At 39.7% G+C, this 10,859-nt stretch overlaps 1 protein-coding gene across 1 annotated transcript in view; it reads left to right on the plus strand.

Annotated features, from left to right (window-relative positions):
* NCOA2 (nuclear receptor coactivator 2) overlaps positions 1-10,859 on the plus strand; it is a 223,136-nt gene that overhangs the window by 17,315 nt on the left and 194,962 nt on the right. The window contains 1 exon segment of the mRNA XM_015423896.1: positions 1,489-1,568. The gene's annotated coding sequence lies outside the window, so the exon portion shown is untranslated.

Below are 10,859 nucleotides of genomic sequence, written 5' to 3' on the forward strand. Positions count from 1 at the left end.
AAGAGGGAATTAGATAAATATATAGAGCAGAGGTCCATCAGTGGCTGTTAGCCATAAGGTATAGATAGGAACTCTCCGTTTGGAGCAAGTGATGCACTGTATTCTTGGTGCTTGCGGGGGCATGCAACAGTGGGAGGGCTTTTGGTGTCCTGGCCCCACTGCTGGACCTCCTGATGGCACCTGGTATTTTTGGCCACTGTGTGACAGAGTGTTGGACTAGATGGGCCATTGGCCTGATCCAACATTGGCTTCTCTTATGTTCTTAAGATTTGTATGAGGAGTATTCTTCTACTTTTATACTATTTATATATTTATTAAGACTTTTGATAGCTTCAGGACCATGGTATTCATCTGGAGCGATTGATGGAGATGGGGATTGGGGATACCATGGTGTGGGAGATACTGTCCGGTCTGGCCAAATGTACAAGGAAGTAGTGCTAGGAGAAGAATAGTACAGGTGCAGTAGTGGATCATACTTGCTTTTGCTTTCTAACATCTTCATTAAGCCACTGGGTGAATGGCCAGTACTCAACTGAGTTGTGAGCCATTGCCTGGGGGCGGTTAACGGAAGTCCAAATTGCTGTTAAAGCAAGACTTTTAAGTTGTGGCATCCATTATGTGTGAGTGCCCCTCAACTGTTGCTAAGTTCTTATTTTTTTATGCTAGATTGAAAGCTTATTTGTTTCTTCAGGCTTTTGTTAATTTGTTACCAGATATTTATTTTCTTGCTTTGTAATTTAATATTTACAAAAAAGTTTTTTGCTACCCATTTATTTTACGAAGTTTTAAAAATAATTGTGTTGATACTAAGTTGTGTCTATTGCTTATACTTCCGTTTAGTGTTGGAAATACTGTTCTTACATATGTCTTGTATTTGTACTGGTTTATGTTATAAGTCACCTCAGGTAGAAATTTTGTAAGTTCTGAAAATGCTTCATATAACGACAATAAAGTTAAAACTGTCGATAATGACGGATGGTCATTATTATCACCAAGTTACTGGGACTGAGAAAGAGAGTTTGCCTAAAGCCACTTTCTAAGTTCATGTCTGAGCTGATATTTGAATGGATTTTCTATTCATGTTCTTAACAGCTATGCTGATACCTTGCTAAGTGGAAAATAATATTGTTTGGCTCAGAACATGCACCAGAAAAACATACCTGCAGTTATTCTCTTGTAGTTTTTAAAATTTTTTTCAAGAGTTGTGTTTGGAAGACATAAATTTATGACCTGATTAAGTCTCTAATAATACCAGTGAAATAAAGAAGCTGTTTTTAAAAATTAAAAATGCTGAAATTGTGTAGTGAAGGAGCCTAATGTGAACTCAGAATGTAATATGCAAATATTTTGTGTATAAATAGAATTATTTAGAAATGCTTAGAGAAAATAGTTAAGAAAGCCTTGTTACACAATGGGATCAGAAAGATTTAAATGGTGATGCTACTATAATAATATTTTAAAATTATATATATATTTTTTTTGTTACAGCTGGCTTGAGATGTATTTGAATAGTGAAGCTTTCAGATACATAATCTGTAGTACTGATTTGACTGCCTCACTGAATCTTGGTAAGTTATATTCAAATAATGCATGTTTAATAACGCTATAAATAAAAATGTGGTTTTCAGTTTGTATGTTGCACAGATCTGAGACAGTGGTTCTCTATTCATACTAGGTCCTCTCTAATTGGAATTCTACCAAATTCAAGTAATGGATTAGCTTTTGCACCTGAGCTAAAGAATGAGGAATAGATTGAGCTGATATAGCGTATAACTGTGCTTTCATGGAGTACCAGAGAGCTGTTGCACAGTTACACTCACTATGTCAGGACCCTAAATTCAGGTATTCACACATAAGCTGTGGTCACACACGCTAAATAATCCACTTTCAGTGCACTTTCCAACTGGATTTTACTGTGTGAACTGGCAAAATCCAGTTGGAAAGTGGATTGAAAGTGGATAGTGTGTGTGACCACAGCCATAGATTACCTTTTGATTTCTGTGACAATAAAGCATCATATGCCCAAGTGGGCTTTGGGCCTGTGTTTCACAAATAGCATGTCAAAACACTTCAAAAATGAGAGGGATCTCTAAGAAAGTTTATAATAAGGTATATGACTCTGCTAATCAAACCTATAATATGTCAGATTTCACTGGGCACGCTCATTGAAGATTGCCCTTCAGAGCATATTATCATTAAGTATTCAAAGCGGTTTCTGTGCATTGTGCTTCAGGAATTTTAAAAACCCTGAAATATCATTTTTACCAGTTGTGTTTTCATATCTGTATGTACAGTCCCATTGGAATTTTCCTGTTATGACCATCATAGACATAGTTTAGAACTGAAAAGCAAAAAAGTATAAAGATGGCAAGTCACAAATAAATTTTTTAGCTTTCTGTCCCGTTCATTTTATATTGAGATCTAAGCTGAAAATGAAGGCTTAGATCCAAGAACTGCAAGAGCAGCTTTGCTTATGTCTGGAGTGAGCACCAGACTGAGGTCCACTTGTGCCACTGAAACTGCCCCCCACTAAAGCTGCTCTGCTGGAATCCTTGGTGCCAAAGAGGAGATAGATGTGCTGGCAGGCAGCCACCCCAGCATGCCCGAAACAGTGGCCACTGGGAGAGCAGTGAGCCTGGGCCTTCTTGAGCACACTGGGCAGGCAGCAGATGATGCAGTGACAGAAGACTGGGGGCTGTCCCGTGAGCTGGGGAGGTTCCCAACAGCCCAGCCAGACGTTGGAGTGAATCATGGGGAGGTACCAATGGGTTCTTACCTGGGCACTTCGTTCCAGAGGCCATCAGAGGAGCGGAGGCTGACAGAACAGGGGGAAGAGGGCTGTCAGGAGAGCCAGCAGGAAGTCAAGGGCTGACAGGGGGAAGGAGCCAGCCACTGGCAGCTTGATCCTGAGGCGGGGCTTACTGGAAATGACAGGAGGGTGGGCCTGCTCAAAGCTAGGATGGGCCACAAGGCTCAGTAGCCCCTTTTCATTACTTCTACACCCTGGTGGAGAGAGAGAAGCCATAAATGGAGAAAGGTGGGAGGGGCCAATGAAGGGGAGAAGTTATGAACGAGAGGCATCACCTATGTGAGGGATTGGTCAAGGCCTCAGCAAGGGCAGGACCTGGCCTGGGGCTGGGCTAGCTGGGAAATTGTGGGGACGAGGGGGGGTTTAAAGGGAGGCTCCCGATGATGGCTGAGGAGGAGAAGCAGGTTCAGCTCAAGTCTGTAAGGGCTGCTGCCTGGGGAAGAGAGAAATAAAGTGAAGCAACCTCCTTTGCTTTCCATTTAAAGGCCTAGGGAGGCCCCGTGGCTCACAGCAAGATGGCTGAAAGGCAGCTGACTGAGGCTGGGCAAGAGGAGTGCCATAGTTGACAGAAGTTTACTTTCCTGCCTCCTTCAGTCTTCTGTGGTTCCTTGGACTACCTGAAAAGCTTGTCTTTGGCTTCACAAGACTCTCAAGAATTATGAGATACTAGCCTGATACCCGTGCTTCGCTATGGTATTTAAGTTCCATAAATCCAGTTATAATACTAATGATGTGAAGTTTGATTGTTGTAGGAAGTATAATGGAGAAGATAGTAGTATAAAAAAAATGAAGTGAGACATACATACTGGTTCCCGCCCCCTCTAACGAAGGACCTCTCTGTAGACCACATTGGTGATTCTGCCCTCAGGTGCTTGGATCACCAGGCTGCTTGGTGAGCTCATTCTGGAGCGGGCCACACAGAACTGTCCATGTGAGAAGCAGTCGTCTGTTAAGTCAGTTCCTGACACCTTCAGTGTCTGGCCTTGGGATATTGATGGTCATAGCAAAGCAGACCTTGAGGGGGAACTGCAGCCTCTTGAACTCGAAGGGGTTTTCTGATGGTTTGAGTGGTATGCGTGGTATGAACCGACTCTCCCCAAGCACTGCTGGTGAGCAGTGTGGCCTCAATGATGTTCCTGTGCAGGGCCTTCGCTTGCAGTCTGGTGCCATTGCAGAGTTTGGGTGGGTTGAGGTTCCATAGCAGCATTAATGTATCCTAGCCCTGCTCCTACACCTGACAAACACCCGCGCTTCGCTATGGTATTTAAGTTCCATAAATCCAGTTATAATACTAATGATGTGAAGTTTGATTGTTGTAGGAAGTATAATGGAGAAGATAGTAGTATAAAAAAAATGAAGTGAGACATACATACTGGTTCCCGCCCCCTCTAACGAAGGACCTCTCTGTAGACCACATTGGTGATTCTGCCCTCAGGTGCTTGGATCACCAGGCTGCTTGGTGAGCTCATTCTGGAGCGGGCCACACAGAACTGTCCATGTGAGAAGCAGTCGTCTGTTAAGTCAGTTCCTGACACCTTCAGTGTCTGGCCTTGGGATATTGATGGTCATAGCAAAGCAGACCTTGAGGGGGAACTGCAGCCTCTTGAACTCGAAGGGGTTTTCTGATGGTTTGAGTGGTATGCGTGGTATGAACCGACTCTCCCCAAGCACTGCTGGTGAGCAGTGTGGCCTCAATGATGTTCCTGTGCAGGGCCTTCGCTTGCAGTCTGGTGCCATTGCAGAGTTTGGGTGGGTTGAGGTTCCATAGCAGCATTAATGTATCCTAGCCCTGCTCCTACACCTGACAGAAACACCCGCCTGTCTGGTGTTGGAGAGGAATGTGTTAAAAGGCATCGGGAGGATGGGCCAGCAGCAGAGTGTTGATTTTACGATGAGGAAACTTTATTTTATATATATATAGATGTCACATAGAAAGCTCTAGTTAAAAGACTAATTGGTGAAAATGCCTTTCCCCTCAAAAAGAACAGCCCTTCTGCTTGTATAGGATAGGTTCCAATCTAAGCAAGTGGAAGCAAGACAGAAAGGCTTGGGAGAAAATTTCATAAAGCAATTTATTTTGCTGTGAATATCTTATTTGTGTTCTGTGGCACAAGAGCCATAGAACGCAGAATAATTATGTTCTCCAAAATAATGAGCCACTTAAGTCTTAAAGTAATTGGATTTGCTGTTCTTGATTTTTTTCCTCACCTGAAACTAAGCATTTCCCTTATGTACGTGAGGCTGGATAGACACTAGTCACTTGCAAAGTGATAAAGATTAAGTCATATCTTGTCATTAATTCGGGAATCTTATTTGCAGAAAACTTGTCTACAGAAAAATGCATTGATTTAAATCAAGGCCTGATTTTTAAGACTGATTTCAATGATTGATTATAAAATGAAGACTGCCATGTTGCAAATCGTGCATTTTCTGAAAAAGTATAATTTGCAAACTGGCAGCTCTAACAGTTAAAAAACTGGTTTGGATCTAAAGACTCACAAGCAGAACTCCACTCCCAGGACAGATCTTTTCCACTTCCCCATTTTTGCTGCCACCTTCTGAGCTCCCTGAAAAGCATCTTTTGAGAGCCGAGGGACCCTATGGAATGGCTTGGGTTGCAATGTGGTGTTCTGCAGTGGGAAGGGATAATGCAGGGGACATACACTGTTTTCTTTTGTTTCAATAGAAATTCCATTTCATACAGGGGAAAGGGAACTGGAAATTCAACCTATTGGTTCTGCAACTAAATAAAACCTATATATGATATAATGCAGTATAATCCAAATCTTCTGTTAATATGCTTGGATTATAAACGTTCATACTTTGTGGCAATTATAAGTACAGCTTATGACAGTTGCATCATATTTTTATGATACTTCAATGTCAGAGTAAAATATTTTTCCTTATGTAGAAAAGCAGATTTTAATTCGTTGTGTTTTGATGTAGATCATGAATTGCTAGTTATCATCCTGGAGTGTCACGCTACCATGCACATTCCCATACATTGTTTCATGAACAATTCTTGTCACAAAAATTGCTACCATAAGGAACTTGCATGGTTGCTTGCATGGTTGAGTTTTGGTCCTGGAATTGGTGGCATCTCTTTAAAAGCACAATATGGCTTGGTGAAAACTCTTTTCAGTTTCATCTTTGAGCTTGAAGTTGGTTCACTGTGTAATCAGAGCGAGGAGAATTTCCATTACGAAAGTATGTAGAAATAGTCACTTGGACTGGAAGCAAATGTGAAGTTTGGATTTAAATTAGGCAAATGGGAACCTTTTGAGACTCCAGGTTTTAAAATGCAGTGTTGTTCTACTGAGAATTTTGTTGGTGGACATGAACAATTCATTATGTGGCTCAGTGTTATAAAGTAAAAGTGTATTCACTCTGAATTAGTGCACTTGAAACCACAAACACAAAAGGGAGTTAGCATTGTAAAGGTGTTTGGAATTGTGAAATTGTGATATATAGCTTTTGTTAAAATCAGTTCATGAACAGATGCATGGGTTGCAAAATACAGTAATGAAATACGTTGGAGAAACTTGCTGAGGAACAGAGTGAAAAACTTCTGCCCAGTACTTGAAAGGACTGCATCACCTAAGTGAGGTGTAAACTTTTTTAAAAATTTTATTTTCAATTTTTATTTCACAAAAATATATACAAATATCCATTTAGTACTTATACAGTTCTTAATATGAAGTTCCTCTTTCTTTTTTATCATCGAATATCTTAAACTAGCATAATCTCAGCTCTGATCTATCTTCTTCAGTTTCAGCCATATGTAGATTACATCTTTCCCAAAAAAGGTCCTCTGGTTTATTCCTCAAAGCTATACTCAGCTTGTCCATTTCTGCTATTTCCAGAATTTTAATTTTAAGTTCTTTTATAGATGGTATGGCTTTTGACTTCCAACGCTTAGCTATCAAAATTCTTGCCGCTGTTAATAAATAAACTATGATATGTTTGTGGTCTTTTATTGTGTCTGGAATCATATTTAGCAGATACGTTTCTGGTGTTAATGGGATATTAATTTTAAGTCTCTCTAAAAATTTTTTGTAGATTTCCCCCCCAAAAGGACTGTATTTTGTCACACCTCCACCAAATGTGGAGGTATGATCCTATATTCCTGCCGCATCTCCAGCAGATATTTGATGCCTTTGGGAAACATTTTGCAACCTTAGCAGGGGTCCAATGCCACCTAAAAACATTTTATATATATATTCTTTATATGCCATCACACTCATATATTTTATTGACCTCCATGTTTTTATCCACTGCTCCATTTCTATTGTGTGTCCTATCTCTTTTATCCAGGTTACCATCGACGATTTTATATCTCTTCCTGTAACTCTTCTTTTAGTAACTTTGTATAGAATTTCTGGATTAACTTATCACTGGAAGAAAGCCAAATTTTATCAATTTTGTTTAAGGAAGTGTTTTTTAAATCTTCAATGTATCTTGATTTTAATACATTTTTATCCCACCATATTTTATGTTTTTAATATCTCATCTGTTTTCAGTTCTGCTTTTTTATTTAATAAATTGCCATAAGTTTCTTTAGTTTCCCCTGTTATCAGTGACGGTTTGGCAAATGCTTCTATCTGTAACTGTAACTTCTATCTGTAACTGTAAACTTTCATTGTAAAAGCATACTAAAATCTGTAGAAATCAACATAGATTAAACAGCCTTCTCGCAGTATTTTGTTTTAACAGTTACAGAGGAACTCCTGGCCCAGACATAATCTAAAAAGCTAGTTTTTGTAGCTGTTTAGCAAATTTGTACTTAATCTAAGACAAAATACAGAAGAGAGATGTTCTGTAGGATACATTAGACACCTTGAATATGTTGCCAGATGAAAAACTGGATAGTAGGTTTAATATTTTGTTGATAAGATTCCCCTCCACCCAATCATTCATGTAAATGATAAAAGTGTATAAATGCCAAAGAAGATAGTAATAGTAGTTGCTTCAGCATTTGGGCATATGGCGAGCCTTATATGTGATTTGTCTTGTATATTATGAAATGTAAGTTATTGCAATATTATGTTTATATAACAAATTGCTTGGTAAGAATAACAAGAATACAATTCTTTCTGAAAACTAGTAAGACTGTAACTTAGATTTTATCATCAGATCTGCTCAAAATGTTCTGTGTTGAAGAGGAAGAAAGCCACATGCTTTTCCTAAAGTCTTGTTTAATCCTTTATTCAAATTCACACTTAATTTAATTCAATGTGCATGTGCATTCTGTCCTCCTAAAGATGGCTGCTTGGTGTTTACGTGGTCCTTTACACAGTACAGTAACTGCAGACATTGCTGTGCAGCCCTTGCAAGTATGCATTTTGGCATAAACTTCAGTTCGAAATGTGCATGTCAGCACTTGTTCACACTCATGCTATAACTGCTGAATATTCATTAATAGAAGATATTGATGAATGTGACAACAGGTAGCTTTGTTACTTTTTAAGGTGGCACAGAATTCTCTGTGTGTGTTTAGTTTTTTTATGTTTTGTTTTGCTACAACATACCAGTCCAGAGAACCAAAGACTTTTTGCAATCAATAGAGGACAAATAGGCACAACTAATGTGCCCTGTTAATTCAATGAGATTCAGACATATCTTTCTCTAGATTATGAGCTAAAAAATTTATTATGATAAGTTTATGTAAGCTAGAACAACCTCTGTCCATGCCATTGCACTGGTATAATTCCTTGCATTTTTAAGGAGTTCTTTGCTGGAATTTATTTTTTTACATTGGGCCATAGATGTGAAGTCCTGTGTGTGTGTGTTGGGTGGGAGGGGTGGGAGAAGGTTATATGTGCAGGTGTTTCCCTTGTTCCCTTGTTTGAAGCAGAGGGTGCAGATGCTAGAGGCAGTCACTTGTAGGTATGAGCCTTGCTGTTGATACCAAGCAGCCAGTTGTTTATATTCTCTCTCTTGTTTCTGCAAAGGAGCTATTTATCTCTTTAATAATGAAAGCTGTTCAAAGCATCTGAGTATATAAAACTCCAGATAAACAAAGGGAAGCTTGTTACCTGAACAAGGTTAGGTATGATAGATCATGAATTCCTGTTTGCCTTCTTATGTAAACCAATATTATTTTCTGTGGGTCAGGCCCCAAATTTGAAACGTGGAAATTTGTAATTATTTTGCTTATTGAAAGAAATGATTGCTATTAAAAGCCATTTTGTTTAACACTGACATTTCTGTAGCACTAACAATGATGGGCTAGGACCTGGGAGACCCTTGTTTGAATCTATACTCCACTGTGGAAGCTCACCTGGGGTGACCTTGGCCATTCACTCACTCTCAGCTTAAATATAACAGGGCAGAGTAGTAAGAAAAGTGGGGATTAATATCCAAATAAATAAAGTGCATGTTAAGCATTCTTGAGTGTGTGTCAGTTGCCATGGGAGTAGATAGCTTGCTTGAAAAACCCAGTATTTGATGTTGTCTTATAGGTACCTCAATTTTAAATATTATTTTTTACCTATGGCAATCTTTGAGTAATGTACATGAAATAACTGGAATATCACTTTAAAAGGGTTAGAAATAAAACATTGTGGGAAAGCCCTTAAATCATGGCCATTTTATGTGGACAGTGCAGTGTAGCTCTCTCTCTCTCTGTACACACACACACAACAAGCATGCAACTGAAACGATTGTTACTATCATTTGTAGCAAATCAATCAATACATGTATTTGAAATCAGATTGATATTATAGTGTCTGGTGGAGCCTGAGAATGCTACTGGGATCAAGAGCAGGACAACCAAACACTTGCATCTTCAGCAGTGGCTTGATATCATCTTTTCACCCCAGTGTCTGCTGTTAGCCATGCTAAGTGAAGGTAGTGAAAGATCCACCGAACTGACTGCTTGACAGTAAATAGTGTTTAATTAAATACAGAGCCTGACAGTGACACTGATTCTTGGATGAATGCCAGTAGATTTGACTTGGCTTTCAGAAATTTAATTTTCCAATTCCGGTTATCTAGCAGCTTGTCAAATGATCTGAATGCACTTCTGTATAACTATGCAGCTGACTTTGCTATTTTTGAGTTGCTGCTAAGATACTCAGAAATTTTAAGTGATAACCTTTACAGTATGTTTGATCCTGGAAGTACAAAAGTATACATATGCTTACTCATTTGGTACTGTGTTAGAGGGCTGTGGACAACATTTCCAAGTAATGATGTATCTGAATGCTCCAGTCTGTACTGAAATGTTACTATCTGTTCCCAATACGTCTTCTTAACTGCTGAATCAGAAAGTTATAAATACAAATCACCAATCTAGTGAGATTAAATAATCATTTTCAACTAAAATATTTTGTAAGAACAAATAAGAAGAGCCCTGCTGGATACCAGTGGTCCATCTAGTTTAGCTTCCTGTCTCACACAGTGGCCAACCAGTTCCTTTACAGGGCCAACAATACAACAGTAGTGCATAGAGGCCAAGGCCTTCCCCTGATGTTGCCTCCTGCACTAGGATTCAGAGGTTTAGAGCCTCTGAACATGGAGGTTCTGCTCAGTCACCATGGCTAGAAGCCACTGATGAACCTAACTAATCCCCTTTTAAAGCTGTCTATGCCTGTGGGCATTACTATATCTTCTGGCAACGAATTTCACATTTTAATCCCTCTGACCGATTTCACACAAGAGCTGTGCCACGGTTGCGCCTCCCTTTGCCCCACTTCTATTGGTCAATTTCCCACTCAAAGCTGCGCAGCCGCATTTTGACCCATGGCTTTGCCCGATTTTCCCCACGGTTTTGTGATCCTCAAAAAACAGGATCACGAAACTGCAGGGAAAATTGGGCAAAGCTGTGGGTCAAAATGCGGCTGCGTGGCTTCGAGTGGGAAACTGACCAGTAGAGGCGGGGCAAAGGGAGGTATGACCGCGGCACAGCTCTTGTGTGAAATCGGTCTCTCTGTGTAAAGAAGTATTTCCTTTTGTCTAGCCTGAATCTAACTGTACATCAGGTTCATTGGATGCCTTTGAGTTCTAATATTTGGGGAGAGGGAGAAAAAATATCTTTGTGCACTCTTTC

Source organism: Gekko japonicus, unplaced genomic scaffold, assembly GCF_001447785.1.
Source record: "Gekko japonicus isolate JY-2015 unplaced genomic scaffold, Gekko_japonicus_V1.1 scaffold289, whole genome shotgun sequence".
NCBI lineage: Eukaryota > Metazoa > Chordata > Lepidosauria > Squamata > Gekkonidae > Gekko > Gekko japonicus.